The following is a 16,094-nucleotide window of genomic DNA, read 5'->3' as shown; positions in this document are numbered from 1 at the left end:
GGGGCTTTGGGGCCAGAGGCAGGGAAAGGGGGACCGGGGTGAGGACCACGGCCATGGACGCGGGGAGGGGCGTGGGGGCCGCCGGGCTGTGGGAGGAGGGCGGGGAGGCGGGGGGGCGGGGGGGGGGCTGGCCGGAGGGTGTGGGGGGCAGGAGGCAGGAGCAGGCCTCGACCCCGGGCCTGGGCCACCTCTCCCCGGGCCTGTGCTTCCGAGGCCCTGTGCCCTGGATCCCCTAGCGAGGCCCTCGGGCTGCCCCCAGCCCCCAGGCCCACCGGCAGCCGACCAACCCCCACACCCCTCCCGGAGCCCCCGCGACCTGGGCCCCCCCACCCCCCTGTCTGTGTGTCTCGGTCAGGGCCTGGTGCGGGTGGGTGGTCAGGGGAAGCGCGGTGGAGGTAGGGCCACGGGGCGGGGCTGCCGCTTCTGGGCTGGTGTGTGGCGTCGCACGTCGCCCATGTGTCCTCGTGGCCTCGGGTGGGCTGGGAGCGAGGTGGGGTGGAGAGGAGGGGAGAGCCGAGCCGAGCCGAGCCCAACTGAGCAGAGCTGTCTGGACGAGAGCAGAAGAGAGCAGAGGAGAGGAGAGGAGGGAAGGCCAGGTGGCCGGCTGGGCCTGGCCTAGGGCGCTGGGTGGGCGCTGGTGGTGTGGGGGTGGCGGGGGCGGAGCACACCGAGCGCGGGGCGGGGGCGGGGGCGGGGGCGGGGGGTGTGGGGGGAGTGGTGGTGGGGGCGGAGAACGCACCCTGGTTGTGGCCTGGGGAGGCACGCGGTGGTGGCACGGCTGGGGAGCCCCGGGATGGGAGAGTGCCCCGACAGACTTTGGCGTTGGGGGGCCCCCCCCCTCCCCCGGGCGGGCTGGCGGGCGGGTGGGCGGGGAGGCGGGCGCCAGGCCCAGGGCAGGCTGAGTGGGGAGCCCTGGCTAACGCCGGGGCCCGGGAAGCGCGCAGCAGGCTCTTGGGGCGGCCAGCTGAAGCGGCAGGCGTCTACGGCCATACCACCCTGAACGCGCCCGATCTCGTCTGATCTCGGAAGCTAAGCAGGGTCGGGCCTGGTTAGTACTTGGATGGGAGACCGCCTGGGAATACCGGGTGCTGTAGGCTTTTTTTTTTCGCCCCCAAACGCTTGTCTTTGGCCTTCCTCTTTTCTCTCCCACTTGGGCCCCCCTGCCTCTGCCTTGGCCGCCACCGCTGGGCGCCCTGGCCAACGCGGCGGCCTCCCAACAGTCCCTGAACGCCTCAGCCCCTGAGCCCGGTCCCCTCACGCCCCTGACCCCCTGACCCCTGGCCACCCCAGACCCAGCATCGCGGGCCCCTGGCCCCAAAAAGGGCGGCCCGCTGCACGGGCGGCCGGCCACAAGCCAGCGTTTCCGCCTGCACGACACGAGGCCCACCCGCGCCTCAGCCGGCCTTGGGGGGCTGCTGGCAGGGCGGGGCAGTCTTGGAAGGGGGCTTTGGGGCCAGAGGCAGGGAAAGGGGGACCGGGGTGAGGACCACGGCCATGGACGCGGGGAGGGGCGTGGGGGCCGCCGGGCTGTGGGAGGAGGGCGGGGAGGCGGGGGGGCGGGGGGGGGGCTGGCCCGAGGGTGTGGGGGGCAGGAGGCAGGAGCAGGCCTCGACCCCGGGCCTGGGCCACCTCTCCCCGGGCCTGTGCTCCCGAGGCCCTGGGCCCTGGATCCCCTAGCGAGGCCCTCGGGCTGCCCCCAGCCCCCAGGCCCACCGGCAGCCGACCAACGCCCACACCACTCCCGGCGCCCCCGCGACCTGGGCCCCCCCACCCCCCTGTCTGTGTGTCTCGGTCAGGGCCTGGTGCGGGTGGGTGGTCAGGGGAAGCGCGGTGGAGGTAGGGCCACGGGGCGGGGCTGCCGCTTCTGGGCTGGTGTGTGGCGTCGCCCGTCGCCCGTGTGTCCTCGTGGCCTCGGGTGGGCTGGGAGCGAGGTGGGGTGGAGAGGAGGGGAGAGCCGAGCCGAGCCGAGCCCAACTGAGCAGAGGTGTCTGGACGAGAGCAGAAGAGAGCAGAGGAGAGGAGAGGAGGGAAGGCCAGGTGGCCGGCTGGGCCTGGCCTAGGGCCCTGGGTGGGCGCTGGTGGTGTGGGGGTGGCGGGGGCGGAGCACACCGAGCGCGGGGCGGGGGCGGGGGCGGGGGCGGGGGGTGTGGGGGGAGTGGTGGTGGGGGCGGAGAACGCACCCTGGTTGCGGCCTGGGGAGGCACGCGGTGGCGGCACGGCTGGGGAGCCCCGGGATGGGAGAGTGCCCCGACAGACTTTGGCGTTGGGGGGCCCCCCCCCTCCCCCGGGCGGGCTGGCGGGCGGGTGGGCGGGGAGGCGGGCGCCAGGCCCAGGGCAGGCTGAGTGGGGAGCCCTGGCTAACGCCGGGGCCCGGGAAGCGCGCAGCAGGCTCTTGGGGCGGCCAGCTAAAGCGGCAGGCGTCTACGGCCATACCACCCTGAACGCGCCCGATCTCGTCTGATCTCGGAAGCTAAGCAGGGTCGGGCCTGGTTAGTACTTGGATGGGAGACCGCCTGGGAATACCGGGTGCTGTAGGCTTTTTTTTTTCGCCCCCAAACGCTTGTCTTTGGCCTTCCTCTTTTCTCTCCCACTTGGGCCCCCCTGCCTCTGCCTTGGCCGCCACCGCTGGGCGCCCTGGCCAACGCGGCGGCCTCCCAACAGTCCCTGAACGCCTCAGCCCCTGAGCCCGGTCCCCTCACGCCCCTGATCCCCTGACCCCTGGCCACCCCAGACCCAGCATCGCGGGCCCCTGGCCCCAATAGGGCGGCCCGCTGCACGGGCGGCCGGCCACAAGCCAGCGTTTCCGCCTGCACGACACGAGGCCCACCCGCGCCTCAGCCGGCCTTGGGGGGCTGCTGGCAGGGCGGGGCAGTCTTGGAAGGGGGCTTTGGGGCCAGAGGCAGGGAAAGGGGGACCGGGGTGAGGACCACGGCCATGGACGCGGGGAGGGGCGTGGGGCCGCCGGGCTGTGGGAGGAGGGCGGGGAGGCGGGGGGGCGGGGGGGGGGCTGGCCCGAGGGTGTGGGGGGCAGGAGGCAGGAGCAGGCCTCGACCCCGGGCCTGGGCCACCTCTCCCCGGGCCTGTGCTCCCGAGGCCCTGGGCCCTGGATCCCCTAGCGAGGCCCTCGGGCTGCCCCCAGCCCCCAGGCCCACCGGCAGCCGACCAACCCCCACACCTCTCCCGGCGCCCCCGCGACCTGGGCCCCCCCACCCCCCGCCCCTTCTCTCCACGGGGCCTGGGCTCCGCTCCGGCCGGAAGGGCATTCATTCCCTTCCCTCTCCCCAACCAGCTCCCCTTGGCCCCTTGGGCCCCGCGCCCGGGCTCAGGTGCCCGGGACGCGAGATGGCCGACCGCCCTGGGCTTCCGGAGCCGTGGGCACCCGGCTCCACGCTGCGTCTCCCAGGCACAGCGAAGGCAACCGCGAGGCTGTCTCGCTCAGCAAGACCGGGGGCGCCCCACACCGGGCCAAGAGAGGCCCCGGCCCCCCGCCTCACCCCTCACCAGAGGACTAGTCCAGAGGAAGAAACCCTGGCAGGCCCCCAGGCCAGACGGGGTGCTGGGCAGGAATGGGAGCCGAACGGGACTGCAGACACCAAAGCCCGGCCCAAGCAAGCCGGCCCTCCCTCCCGGGGCAGGTGGCAGGCCACCGCAGCCTCCTGGGTGTGTGGTGTCTTGTCCGAGTGTGTGTGCGTGTGTGTGTGTGTTTGTGTGTGTGTTTCTGTGCGCGTGAGTGGGTGTGTGAGCGTTGCGTGCACCCGTGTCTCCGACCGGGTCCCTGTGCGCATGCGGGTCAGGGTCACCGCGTCTGGCCTGGGGGCTGGGGTTGGGGGTGGAGGGTCTGAGGGGGGTCTGCGGGTTAGAGAGTCAGTCTCTGGGGCTCTGCGTTCTTGCCGTCTGTGCAGAGGTCCCTCCGTCTGTGTCTGTCCCTGTGTCTCCCTGGGTATCCGTGTGTCCGTGTAGGTGAGCCGGCCTGTCTGTGTCTCTCGGTCAGGGCCTGGTGCGGGTGGGTGGTCAGGGGAAGCGCGGTGGAGGTAGGGCCACGGGGCGGGGCTGCCGCTTCTGGGCTGGTGTGTGGCGTCGCCCATCGCCCGTGTGTCCTCGTGGCCTCGGGTGGGCTGGGAGCGAGGTGGGGTGGAGAGGAGGGGAGAGCCGAGCCGAGCCGAGCCCAGCTGAGCAGAGCTGTCTGGAGGAGAGCAGAAGAGAGCAGAGGAGAGGAGAGGAGGGAAGGCCAGGTGGCCGGCTGGGCCTGCACTAGGGCGCTGGGTGGGCGCTGGTGGTGTGGGGGTGGCGGGGGCGGAGCACACCGAGCGCGGGGCGGGGGCGGGGGCGGGGGCGGGGGCGGGGGGTGTGAGGGGAGTGGTGGGGGGGGCCGAGGACGCACCCCGGTTGCGGCCTGGGGAGGCACGCGGTGGCGGCGCGGCTGGGGAGCCCCGGGATGGGAGAGTGCCCCGACAGACTTTGGCGTTGGGGGGCCCCCCCCCTCCCCCGGGCGGGCTGGCGGGCGGGCGGGTGGGCGGGGAGGCGGGCGCCAGGCCCAGGGCAGGCTGAGTGGGGAGCCCTGGCTAACGCCGGGGCCCGGGAAGCGCGCAGCAGGCTCTTGGGGCGGCCAGCTGAAGCGGCAGGTGTCTATGGCCATACCACCCTGAAAGGCCATACCACCCTGAACGCGCCGGATCTCGACTGATCTCGGAAGCTAAGCAGGGTCGGGCCTGGTTAGTACTTGGATGGGAGACCGCCTGGGAATACCGGGTGCTGTAGGCTTTTTTTTTTCGCCCCCAAACGCTTGTCTTTGGCCTTCCTCTTTTCTCTCCCACTTGGGCCCCCCTGCCTCTGCCTTGGCCGCCACCGCTGGGCGCCCTGGCCAACGCGGCGGCCTCCCAACAGTCCCTGAACGCCTCAGCCCCTGAGCCCGGTCCCCTCACGCCCCTGACCCCCTGACCCCTGGCCATCCCAGACCCAGCATCGCGGGCCCCTGGCCCCAAAAAGGGCGGCCCGCTGCACGGGCGGCCGGCCACAAGCCAGCGTTTCCGCCTGCACGACACGAGGCCCACCCGCGCCTCAGCCGGCCTTGGGGGGCTGCTGGCAGGGCGGGGCAGTCTTGGAAGGGGGCTTTGGGGCCAGAGGCAGGGAAAGGGGGACCGGGGTGAGGACCACGGCCATGGACGCGGGGAGGGGCGTGGGGGCCGCCGGGCTGTGGGAGGAGGGCGGGGAGGCGGGGGGGCGGGGGGGGGGGGCTGGCCGGAAGGTGTGGGGGGCAGGAGGCAGGAGCAGGCCTCGACCCCGGGCCTGGGCCACCTCTCCCCGGGCCTGTGCTCCCGAGGCCCTGGGCCCTGGATCCCCTAGCGAGGCCCTCGGGCTGCCCCCAGCCCCCAGGCCCACCGGCAGCCGACCAACCCCCACACCCCTCCCGGCGCCCCCGCGACCTGGGCCCCCCCACCCCCCTGTCTGTGTGTCTCGGTCAGGGCCTGGTGCGGGTGGGTGGTCAGGGGAAGCGCGGTGGAGGTAGGGCCACGGGGCGGGGCTGCCGCTTCTGGGCTGGTGTGTGGCGTCGCACGTCGCCCATGTGTCCTCGTGGCCTCGGGTGGGCTGGGAGCGTGGTGGGGTGGAGAGGAGGGGAGAGCCGAGCCGAGCCGAGCCCAACTGAGCAGAGCTGTCTGGAGGAGAGCAGAAGAGAGCAGAGGAGAGGAGAGGAGGGAAGGCCAGGTGGCCGGCTGGGCCTAGCCTAGGGCGCTGGGTGGGCGCTGGTGGTGTGGGGGTGGCGGGGGCGGAGCACACCGAGCGCGGGGCGGGCGCGGGGGCGGGGGCGGGGGGTGTGGGGGGAGTGGTGGTGGGGGCGGAGAACGCACCCTGGTTGAGGCCTGGGGAGGCACGCGGTGGCAGCACGGCTGGGGAGCCCCGGGATAGGAGAGTGCCCCGACAGACTTTGGCGTTGGGGGGCCCCCCCCTCCCCCGGGCGGGCTGGCGGGCGGGTGGGCGGGGAGGCGGGCGCCAGGCCCAGGGCAGGCTGAGTGGGGAGCCCTGGCTAACGCCGGGGCCCGGGAAGCGCGCAGCAGGCTCTTGGGGCGGCCAGCTGAAGCGGCAGGCGTCTACGGCCATACCACCCTGAACGCGCCCGATCTCGTCTGATCTCGGAAGCTAAGCAGGGTCGGGCCTGGTTAGTACTTGGATGGGAGACCGCCTGGGAATACCGGGTGCTGTAGGCTTTTTTTTTCGCCCCCAAACGCTTGTCTTTGGCCTTCCTCTTTTCTCTCCCACTTGGGCCCCCCTGCCTCTGCCTTGGCCGCCACCGCTGGGCGCCCTGGCCAACGCGGCGGCCTCCCAACAGTCCCTGAACGCCTCAGCCCCTGAGCCCGGTCCCCTCACGCCCCTGACCCCCTGACCCCTGGCCACCCCAGACCCAGCATCGCGGGCCCCTGGCCCCAAAAAGGGCGGCCCGCTGCACGGGCGGCCGGCCACAAGCCAGCGTTTCCGCCTGCACGACACGAGGCCCACCCGCGCCTCAGCCGGCCTTGGGGGGCTGCTGGCAGGGCGGGGCAGTCTTGGAAGGGGGTTTTGGGGCCAGAGGCAGGGAAAGGGGGACCGGGGTGAGGACCACGGCCATGGACGCGGGGAGGGGCGTGGGGGTCGCCGGGCTGTGGGAGGAGGGCGGGGAGGCGGGCGGGGGGGCCAGGCCCGAGGGTGTGGGGGGCAGGAGGCAGGAGCAGGCCTCGACCCCGGGCCTGGGCCACCTCTCCGCGGGCCTGTGCTCCCGAGGCCCTGGGCCCTGGATCCCCTAGCGAGGCCCTCGGGCTGCCCCCAGCCCCCAGGCCCACCGGCAGCCGACCAACCCCCACACCTCTCCCGGCGCCCCCGCGACCTGGGCCCCCCCACCCCCCGCCCCTTCTCTCCACGGGGCCTGGGCTCCGCTCCGGCCGGAAGGGCATTCATTCCCTTCCCTCTCCCCGACCAGCTCCCCTTGGCCCCTTGGGCCCCGCGCCCGGGCTCAGGTGCCCGGGACGCGAGATGGCCGACCGCCCTGGGCTTCCGGAGCCGTGGGCACCCGGCTCCACGCTGCGTCTCCCAGGCACAGCGAAGGCAACCGCGAGGCTGTCTCGCTCAGCAAGACCGGGGGCGCCCCACACCGGGCCAAGAGAGGCCCCGGCCCCCCGCCTCACCCCTCACCAGAGGACTAGTCCAGAGGAAGAAACCCTGGCAGGCCCCCAGGCCAGACGGGGTGCTGGGCAGGAATGGGAGCCGAACGGGACTGCAGACACCAAAGCCCGGCCCAAGCAAGCCGGCCCTCCCTCCCGGGGCAGGTGGCAGGCCACCGCAGCCTCCTGGGTGTGTGGTGTCTTGTCCGAGTGTGTGTGCGTGTGTGTGTGTGTTTGTGTGTGTGTTTCTGTGCGCGTGAGTGGGTGTGTGAGCGTTGCGTGCACCCGTGTCTCCGACCGGGTCCCTGTGCGCATGCGGGTCAGGGTCACCGCGTCTGGCCTGGGGGCTGGGGTTGGGGGTGGAGGGTCTGAGGGGGGTCTGCGGGTTAGAGAGTCTGTCTCTGGGGCTCTGCGTTCTTGCCGTCTGTGCAGAGGTCCCTCCGTCTGTGTCTGTCCCTGTGTCTCCCTGGGTATCCGTGTGTCCGTGTAGGTGAGCCGGCCTGTCTGTGTCTCTCGGTCAGGGCCTGGTGCGGGTGGGTGGTCAGGGGAAGCGCGGTGGAGGTAGGGCCACGGGGCGGGGCTGCCGCTTCTGGGCTGGTGTGTGGCGTCGCCCGTCGCCCGTGTGTCCTCGTGGCCTCGGGTGGGCTGGGAGCGAGGTGGGGTGGAGAGGAGGGGAGAGCCGAGCCGAGCCGAGCCCAGCTGAGCAGAGCTGTCTGGAGGAGAGCAGAAGAGAGCAGAGGAGAGGAGAGGAGGGAAGGCCAGGTGGCCGGCTGGGCCTGGCCTAGGGCGCTGGGTGGGCGCTGGTGGTGTGGGGGTGGCGGGGGCGGAGCACACCGAGCGCGGGGCGGGGGCGGGGGCGGGGGCGGGGGGTGTGGGGGGAGTGGTGGTGGGGGCCGAGGACGCACCCCGGTTGCGGCCTGGGGAGGCACGCGGTGGCGGCGCGGCTGGCGAGCCCCGGGATGGGAGAGTGCCCCGACAGACTTTGGCGTTGGGCCCCCCCCCCCCCCGCCCCCCGGGCGGGCTGGCGGGCTGGTGGGCAGGGAGGCGGGCGCCAGGCCCAGTGCAGGCTGAGTGGGGAGCCCTGGCTAACGCCGGGGCCCGGGAAGCGCGCAGCAGGCTCTTGGGGCGGCCAGCTGAAGGGGCAGGCGTCTACGGCCATACCACCCTGAACGCGCCCGATCTCGTCTGATCTCGGAAGCTAAGCAGGGTCGGGCCTGGTTAGTACTTGGATGGGAGACCGCCTGGGAATACCGGGTGCTGTAGGCTTTTTTTTTTCGCCCCCAAACGCTTGTCTTTGGCCTTCCTCTTTTCTCTCCCACTTGGGCCCCCCTGCCTCTGCCTTGGCCGCCACCGCTGGGCGCCCTGGCCAACGCGGCGGCCTCCCAACAGTCCCTGAACGCCTCAGCCCCTGAGCCCGGTCCCCTCACGCCCCTGACCCCCTGACCCCTGGCCACCCCAGACCCAGCATCGCGGGCCCCTGGCCCCAAAAAGGGCGGCCCGCTGCACGGGCGGCCGGCCACAAGCCAGCGTTTCCGCCTGCACGACACGAGGCCCACCCGCGCCTCAGCCGGCCTTGGGGGGCTGCTGGCAGGGCGGGGCAGTCTTGGAAGGGGGCTTTGGGGCCAGAGGCAGGGAAAGGGGGACCGGGGTGAGGACCACGGCCATGGACGCGGGGAGGGGCGTGGGGGCCGCCGGGCTGTGGGAGGAGGGCGGGGAGGCGGGGGGGCGGGGGGGGGCTGGCCCGAGGGTGTGGGGGGCAGGAGGCAGGAGCAGGCCTCGACCCCGGGCCTGGGCCACCTCTCCGCGGGCCTGTGCTCCCGAGGCCCTGGGCCCTGGATCCCCTAGCGAGGCCCTCGGGCTGCCCCCAGCCCCCAGGCCCACCGGCAGCCGACCAACCCCCACACCCCTCCCGGCGCCCCCGCGACCTGGGCCCCCCCACCCCCCGCCCCTTCTCTCCACGGGGCCTGGGCTCCGCTCCGGCCGGAAGGGCATTCATTCCCTTCCCTCTCCCCGACCAGCTCCCCTTGGCCCCTTGGGCCCCGCGCCCGGGCTCAGGTGCCCGGGACGCGAGATGGCCGACCGCCCTGGTTTTCCGGAGCCGTGGGCACCCGGCTCCACGCTGCGTCTCCCAAGCACAGCGAAGGCAACCGCGAGGCTGTCTCGCTCAGCAAGACCGGGGGCGCCCCACACCGGGCCAAGAGAGGCCCCGGCCCCCCGCCTCACCCCTCACCAGAGGACTAGTCCAGAGGAAGAAACCCTGGCAGGCCCCCAGGCCAGACGGGGTGCTGGGCAGGAATGGGAGCGGAACGGGACTGCAGACACCAAAGCCCGGCCCAAGCAAGCCGGCCCTCCCTCCCGGGGCAGGTGGCAGGCCACCGCAGCCTCCTGGGTGTGTGGTGTCTTGTCCGAGTGTGTGTGCGTGTGTGTGTGTGTTTGTGTGTGTGTTTCTGTGCGCGTGAGTGGGTGTGTGAGCGTTGCGTGCACCCGTGTCTCCGACCGGGTCCATTGTGCGCATGCGGGTCAGGGTCACCGCGTCTGGCCTGGGGGCTGGGGTTGGGGGTGGAGGGTCTGAGGGGGGTCTGCGGGTTAGAGAGTCTGTCTCTGGGGCTCTGCGTTCTTGCCGTCTGTGCAGAGGTCCCTCCGTCTGTGTCTGTCCCTGTGTCTCCCTGGGTATCCGTGTGTCCGTGTAGGTGAGCCGGCCTGTCTGTGTCTCTCGGTCAGGGCCTGGTGCGGGTGGGTGGTCAGGGGAAGCGCGGTGGAGGTAGGGCCACGGGGCGGGGCTGCCGCTTCTGGGCTGGTGTGTGGCGTCGCCCGTCGCCCGTGTGTCCTCGTGGCCTCGGGTGGGCTGGGAGCGAGGTGGGGTGGAGAGGAGGGGAGAGCCGAGCCGAGCCGAGCCCAGCTGAGCAGAGCTGTCTGGAGGAGAGCAGAAGAGAGCAGAGGAGAGGAGAGGAGGGAAGGCCAGGTGGCCGGCTGGGCCTGGCCTAGGGCGCTGGGTGGGCGCTGGTGGTGTGGGGGTGGCGGGGGCGGAGCACACCGAGCGCGGGGCGGGGGCGGGGGCGGGGGCGGGGGGTGTGGGGGGAGTGGTGGTGGGGGCCGAGAACGCACCCCGGTTGCGGCCTGGGGAGGCACGCGGTGGCGGCGCGGCTGGGGAGCCCCGGGATGGGAGAGTGCCCCGACAGACTTTGGCGTTGGGCCCCCCCCCCCCCGCCCCCCGGGCGGGCTGGCGGGCGGGTGGGCGGGGAGGCGGGCGCCTGGCCCAGGGCAGGCTGAGTGGGGAGCCCTGGCTAACGCCGGGGCCCGGGAAGCGCGCAGCAGGCTCTTGGGGCGGCCAGCTGAAGGGGCAGGCGTCTACGGCCATACCACCCTGAACGCGCCCGATCTCGTCTGATCTCGGAAGCTAAGCAGGGTCGGGCCTGGTTAGTACTTGGATGGGAGACCGCCTGGGAATACCGGGTGCTGTAGGCTTTTTTTTTTTCGCCCCCAAACGCTTGTCTTTGGCCTTCCTCTTTTCTCTCCCACTTGGGCCCCCCTGCCTCTGCCTTGGCCGCCACCGCTGGGCGCCCTGGCCAACGCGGCGGCCTCCCAAAAGTCCCTGAACGCCTCAGCCCCTGAGCCCGGTCCCCTCACGCCCCTGACCCCCTGACCCCTGGCCACCCCAGACCCAGCATCGCGGGCCCCTTGCCCCAAAAAGGGCGGCCCGCTGCACGGGCGGCCGGCCACAAGCCAGCGTTTCCGCCTGCACGACACGAGGCCCACCCGCGCCTCAGCCGGCCTTGGGGGGCTGCTGGCAGGGCGGGGCAGTCTTGGAAGGGGGCTTTGGGGCCAGAGGCAGGGAAAGGGGGACCGGGGTGAGGACCACGGCCATGGACGCGGGGAGGGGCGTGGGGGCCGCCGGGCTGTGGGAGGAGGGCGGGGAGGCGGGGGGGCGGGGGGGGGCTGGCCCGAGGGTGTGGGGGGCAGGAGGCAGGAGCAGGCCTCGACCCCGGGCCTGGGCCACCTCTCCGCGGGCCTGTGCTCCCGAGGCCCTGGGCCCTGGATCCCCTAGCGAGGCCCTCGGGCTGCCCCCAGCCCCCAGGCCCACCGGCAGCCGACCAACCCCCACACCCCTCCCGGCGCCCCCGCGACCTGGGCCCCCCCACCCCCCGCCCCTTCTCTCCACGGGGCCTGGGCTCCGCTCCGGCCGGAAGGGCATTCATTCCCTTCCCTCTCCCCGACCAGCTCCCCTTGGCCCCTTGGGCCCCGCGCCCGGGCTCAGGTGCCCGGGACGCGAGATGGCCGACCGCCCTGGGTTTCCGGAGCCGTGGGCACCCGGCTCCACGCTGCGTCTCCCAAGCACAGCGAAGGCAACCGCGAGGCTGTCTCGCTCAGCAAGACCGGGGGCGCCCCACACCGGGCCAAGAGAGGCCCCGGCCCCCCGCCTCACCCCTCACCAGAGGACTAGTCCAGAGGAAGAAACCCTGGCAGGCCCCCAGGCCAGACGGGGTGCTGGGCAGGAATGGGAGCGGAACGGGACTGCAGACACCAAAGCCCGGCCCAAGCAAGCCGGCCCTCCCTCCCGGGGCAGGTGGCAGGCCACCGCAGCCTCCTGGGTGTGTGGTGTCTTGTCCGAGTGTGTGTGCGTGTGTGTGTGTGTTTGTGTGTGTGTTTCTGTGCGCGTGAGTGGGTGTGTGAGCGTTGCGTGCACCCGTGTCTCGGACCGGGTCCCTGTGCGCATGCGGGTCAGGGTCACCGCGTCTGGCCTGGGGGCTGGGGTTGGGGGTGGAGGGTCTGAGGGGGGTCTGCGGGTTAGAGAGTCTGTCTCTGGGGCTCTGCGTTCTTGCCGTCTGTGCAGAGGTCCCTCCGTCTGTGTCTGTCCCTGTGTCTCCCTGGGTATCCGTGTGTCCGTGTAGGTGAGCCGGCCTGTCTGTGTCTCTCGGTCAGGGCCTGGTGCGGGTGGGTGGTCAGGGGAAGCGCGGTGGAGGTAGGGCCACGGGGCGGGGCTGCCGCTTCTGGGCTGGTGTGTGGCGTCGCCCGTCGCCCGTGTGTCCTCGTGGCCTCGGGTGGGCTGGGAGCGAGGTGGGGTGGAGAGGAGGGGAGAGCCGAGCCGAGCCGAGCCCAGCTGAGCAGAGCTGTCTGGAGGAGAGCAGAAGAGAGCAGAGGAGAGGAGAGGAGGGAAGGCCAGGTGGCCGGCTGGGCCTGGCCTAGGGCGCTGGGTGGGCGCTGGTGGTGTGGGGGTGGCGGGGGCGGAGCACACCGAGCGCGGGGCGGGGGCGGGGGCGGGGGCGGGGGCGGGGGGTGTGGGGGGAGTGGTGGTGGGGGCCGAGAACGCACCCCGGTTGCGGCCTGGGGAGGCACGCGGTGGCGGCGCGGCTGGGGAGCCCCGGGATGGGAGAGTGCCCCGACAGACTTTGGCGTTGGGCCCCCCCCCCCCCCCCGCCCCCCGGGCGGGCTGGCGGGCGGGTGGGCGGGGAGGCGGGCGCCAGGCCCAGGGCAGGCTGAGTGGGGAGCCCTGGCTAACGCCGGGGCCCGGGAAGCGCGCAGCAGGCTCTTGGGGCGGCCAGCTGAAGCGGCAGGCGTCTACGGCCATACCACCCTGAACGCGCCCGATCTCGTCTGATCTCGGAAGCTAAGCAGGGTCGGGCCTGGTTAGTACTTGGATGGGAGACCGCCTGGGAATACCGGGTGCTGTAGGCTTTTTTTTTTCGCCCCCAAACGCTTGTCTTTGGCCTTCCTCTTTTCTCTCCCACTTGGGCCCCCCTGCCTCTGCCTTGGCCGCCACCGCTGGGCGCCCTGGCCAACGCGGCGGCCTCCCAACAGTCCCTGAACGCCTCAGCCCCTGAGCCCGGTCCCCTCACGCCCCTGACCCCCTGACCCCTGGCCACCCCAGACCCAGCATCGCGGGCCCCTGGCCCCAAAAAGGGCGGCCCGCTGCACGGGCGGCCGGCCACAAGCCAGCGTTTCCGCCTGCACGACACGAGGCCCACCCGCGCCTCAGCCGGCCTTGGGGGGCTGCTGGCAGGGCGGGGCAGTCTTGGAAGGGGGCTTTGGGGCCAGAGGCAGGGAAAGGGGGACCGGGGTGAGGACCACGGCCATGGACGCGGGGAGGGGCGTGGGGGCCGCCGGGCTGTGGGAGGAGGGCGGGGAGGCGGGGGGGCGGGGGGGGGCTGGCCCGAGGGTGTGGGGGGCAGGAGGCAGGAGCAGGCCTCGACCCCGGGCCTGGGCCACCTCTCCGCGGGCCTGTGCTCCCGAGGCCCTGGGCCCTGGATCCCCTAGCGAGGCCCTCGGGCTGCCCCCAGCCCCCAGGCCCACCGGCAGCCGACCAACCCCCACACCCCTCCCGGCGCCCCCGCGACCTGGGCCCCCCCACCCCCCGCCCCTTCTCTCCACGGGGCCTGGGCTCCGCTCCGGCCGGAAGGGCATTCATTCCCTTCCCTCTCCCCGACCAGCTCCCCTTGGCCCCTTGGGCCCCGCGCCCGGGCTCAGGTGCCCGGGACGCGAGATGGCCGACCGCCCTGGGTTTCCGGAGCCGTGGGCACCCGGCTCCACGCTGCGTCTCCCAAGCACAGCGAAGGCAACCGCGAGGCTGTCTCGCTCAGCAAGACCGGGGGCGCCCCACACCGGGCCAAGAGAGGCCCCGGCCCCCCGCCTCACCCCTCACCAGAGGACTAGTCCAGAGGAAGAAACCCTGGCAGGCCCCCAGGCCAGACGGGGTGCTGGGCAGGAATGGGAGCGGAACGGGACTGCAGACACCAAAGCCCGGCCCAAGCAAGCCGGCCCTCCCTCCCGGGGCAGGTGGCAGGCCACCGCAGCCTCCTGGGTGTGTGGTGTCTTGTCCGAGTGTGTGTGCGTGTGTGTGTGTGTTTGTGTGTGTGTTTCTGTGCGCGTGAGTGGGTGTGTGAGCGTTGCGTGCACCCGTGTCTCCGACCGGGTAGCTGTGCGCATTCGGGTCAGGGTCACCGCGTCTGGCCTGGGGGCTGGGGTTGGGGGTGGAGGGTCTGAGGGGGGTCTGCGGGTTAGAGAGTCTGTCTCTGGGGCTCTGCGTTCTTGCCGTCTGTGCAGAGGTCCCTCCGTCTGTGTCTGTCCCTGTGTCTCCCTGGGTATCCGTGTGTCCGTGTAGGTGAGCCGGCCTGTCTGTGTCTCTCGGTCAGGGCCTGGTGCGGGTGGGTGGTCAGGGGAAGCGCGGTGGAGGTAGGGCCACGGGGCGGGGCAGCCGCTTCTGGGCTGGTGTGTGGCGTCGCCCGTCGCCCGTGTGTCCTCGTGGCCTCGGGTGGGCTGGGAGCGAGGTGGGGTGGAGAGGAGGGGAGAGCCGAGCCGAGCCGAGCCCAGCTGAGCAGAGCTGTCTGGAGGAGAGCAGAAGAGAGCAGAGGAGAGGAGAGGAGGGAAGGCCAGGTGGCCGGCTGGGCCTGGCCTAGGGCGCTGGGTGGGCGCTGGTGGTGTGGGGGTGGCGGGGGCGGAGCACACCGAGCGCGGGGCGGGGGCGGGGGCGGGGGCGGGGGGTGTGGGGGGAGTGGTGGTGGGGGCCGAGAACGCACCCCGTTGCGGCCTGGGGAGGCACGCGGTGGCGGCGCGGCTGGGGAGCCCCGGGATGGGAGAGTGCCCCGACAGACTTTGGCGTTGGGCCCCCCCCCCCCCGCCCCCCGGGCGGGCTGGCGGGCCGGTGGGCGGGGAGGCGGGCGCCAGGCCCAGGGCAGGCTGAGTGGGGAGCCCTGGCTAACGCCGGGGCCCGGGAAGCGCGCAGCAGGCTCTTGGGGCGGCCAGCTGAAGCGGCAGGCGTCTATGGCCATAGCACCCTGAACACGCCCGATCTCGTCTGATCTCGGAAGCTAAGCAAGGTCGGGCCTGGTTAGTACTTGGATGGGAGACCGCCTGGGAATACCGGGTGCTGTAGGCTTTTTTTTTCGCCCCCAAACGCTTGTCTTTGGCCTTCCTCTTTTCTCTCCCACTTGGGCCCCCCTGCCTCTGCCTTGGCCGCACCCGCTGGGCGCCCTGGCCAACGCGGCTGCCTCCCAACAGTCCCTGAACGCCTCAGCCCCTGAGCCCGGTCCCCTCACGCCCCTGACCCCCTGACCCCTGGCCACCCCAGACCCAGCATCGCGGGCCCCTGGCCCCAAAAATGGCGGCCCGCTGCACGGGCGGCCGGCCACAAGCCAGCGTTTCCGCCTGCACGACACGAGGCCCACCCGTGCCTCAGCCGGCCTTGTGGGGCTGCTGGCAGGGCGGGGCAGTCTTGGAAGGGGGCTTTGGGGCCAGAGGCAGGGAAAGGGGGACCGGGGTGAGGACCACGGCCATGGACGCGGGGAGGGGCGTGGGGGCCGCCGGGCTGTGGGAGGAGGGCGGGGAGGCGGGGGGGGGGGGCCAGGCCCGAGGGTGTGGGGGGCAGGAGGCAGGAGCAGGCCTCGACCCCGGGCCTTGGCCACTTCTCCGCGGGCCTGTGCTCCCGAGGCCCTGGGCCCTGGATCCCCTAGCGAGGCCCTCGGGCTGTCCCCAGCCCCCAGGCCCACCGGCAGCCGACCAACCCCCACACCCCTCCCGGCGCCCCCGCGACCTGGGCCCCCCCACCCCCCTGTCTGTGTTTCTCGGTCAGGGCCTGGTGCGGGTGGGTTGTCAGGAGAAGCGCGGTGGAGGTAGGGCCACGGGGCGGGGCTGCCGCTTCTGGGCTGGTGTGTGGCGTCGCCCGTCGCCCATGTGTCCTCGTGGCCTCGGGTGGGCTGGGAGCGAGGTGGGGTGGAGAGGAGGGGAGAGCCGAGCCGAGCCGAGCCCAGCTGAGCAGAGCTGTCTGGAGGAGAGCAGAAGAGAGCAGAGGAGAGGAGAGGAGGGAAGGCCAGGTGGCCGGCTGGGCCTGGCCTAGGGCGCTGGGTGGGCGCTGGTGGTGTGGGGGTGGCGGGGGCGGAGCACACCGAGCGCGGGGCGGGGGCGGGGGCGGGGGGTGTGGGGGGAGTGGTGGTGGGGGCGGAGGACGCACCCCGGTTGCGGCCTGGGGAGGCA

At 73.2% G+C, this 16,094-nt stretch overlaps 7 non-coding genes and 1 pseudogene across 7 annotated transcripts; all 8 read left to right on the top strand.

The window, feature by feature from the left end:
• The first annotated feature begins 978 nt into the window (after positions 1 to 978).
• Positions 979 to 1,097, top strand: LOC131830825 (5S ribosomal RNA). Its single transcript, XR_009353405.1, has one exon. It is a non-coding gene; the product is annotated as a 5S ribosomal RNA (ribosomal RNA).
• A 1,322-nt stretch (positions 1,098 to 2,419) lies between these two features.
• LOC131830812 (5S ribosomal RNA) lies at positions 2,420 to 2,538 on the top strand. The gene has a single exon (XR_009353402.1). It is a non-coding gene; the product is annotated as a 5S ribosomal RNA (ribosomal RNA).
• A 2,104-nt stretch (positions 2,539 to 4,642) lies between these two features.
• Positions 4,643 to 4,761, top strand: LOC131830823 (5S ribosomal RNA; annotated as a pseudogene).
• Positions 4,762 to 6,084: 1,323 nt separating this feature from the next.
• LOC131830801 (5S ribosomal RNA) lies at positions 6,085 to 6,203 on the top strand. The gene has a single exon (XR_009353390.1). It is a non-coding gene; the product is annotated as a 5S ribosomal RNA (ribosomal RNA).
• A 2,074-nt stretch (positions 6,204 to 8,277) lies between these two features.
• Positions 8,278 to 8,396, top strand: LOC131830789 (5S ribosomal RNA). Its single transcript, XR_009353379.1, has one exon. It is a non-coding gene; the product is annotated as a 5S ribosomal RNA (ribosomal RNA).
• A 2,080-nt stretch (positions 8,397 to 10,476) lies between these two features.
• Positions 10,477 to 10,595, top strand: LOC131830778 (5S ribosomal RNA). The gene has a single exon (XR_009353368.1). It is a non-coding gene; the product is annotated as a 5S ribosomal RNA (ribosomal RNA).
• A 2,089-nt stretch (positions 10,596 to 12,684) lies between these two features.
• On the top strand, positions 12,685 to 12,803 carry LOC131830766 (5S ribosomal RNA). Its single transcript, XR_009353357.1, has one exon. It is a non-coding gene; the product is annotated as a 5S ribosomal RNA (ribosomal RNA).
• A 2,078-nt stretch (positions 12,804 to 14,881) lies between these two features.
• Positions 14,882 to 15,000, top strand: LOC131830791 (5S ribosomal RNA). The gene has a single exon (XR_009353381.1). It is a non-coding gene; the product is annotated as a 5S ribosomal RNA (ribosomal RNA).
• The last annotated feature ends 1,094 nt before the right edge of the window (positions 15,001 to 16,094 follow it).

Source organism: Mustela lutreola, chromosome 4 (genome assembly GCF_030435805.1).
Source record: "Mustela lutreola isolate mMusLut2 chromosome 4, mMusLut2.pri, whole genome shotgun sequence".
NCBI lineage: Eukaryota > Metazoa > Chordata > Mammalia > Carnivora > Mustelidae > Mustela > Mustela lutreola.
The sequence above is the reverse complement of the archived record's forward strand: the minus strand, read 5'-3'. Positions and strand labels throughout refer to the sequence as shown.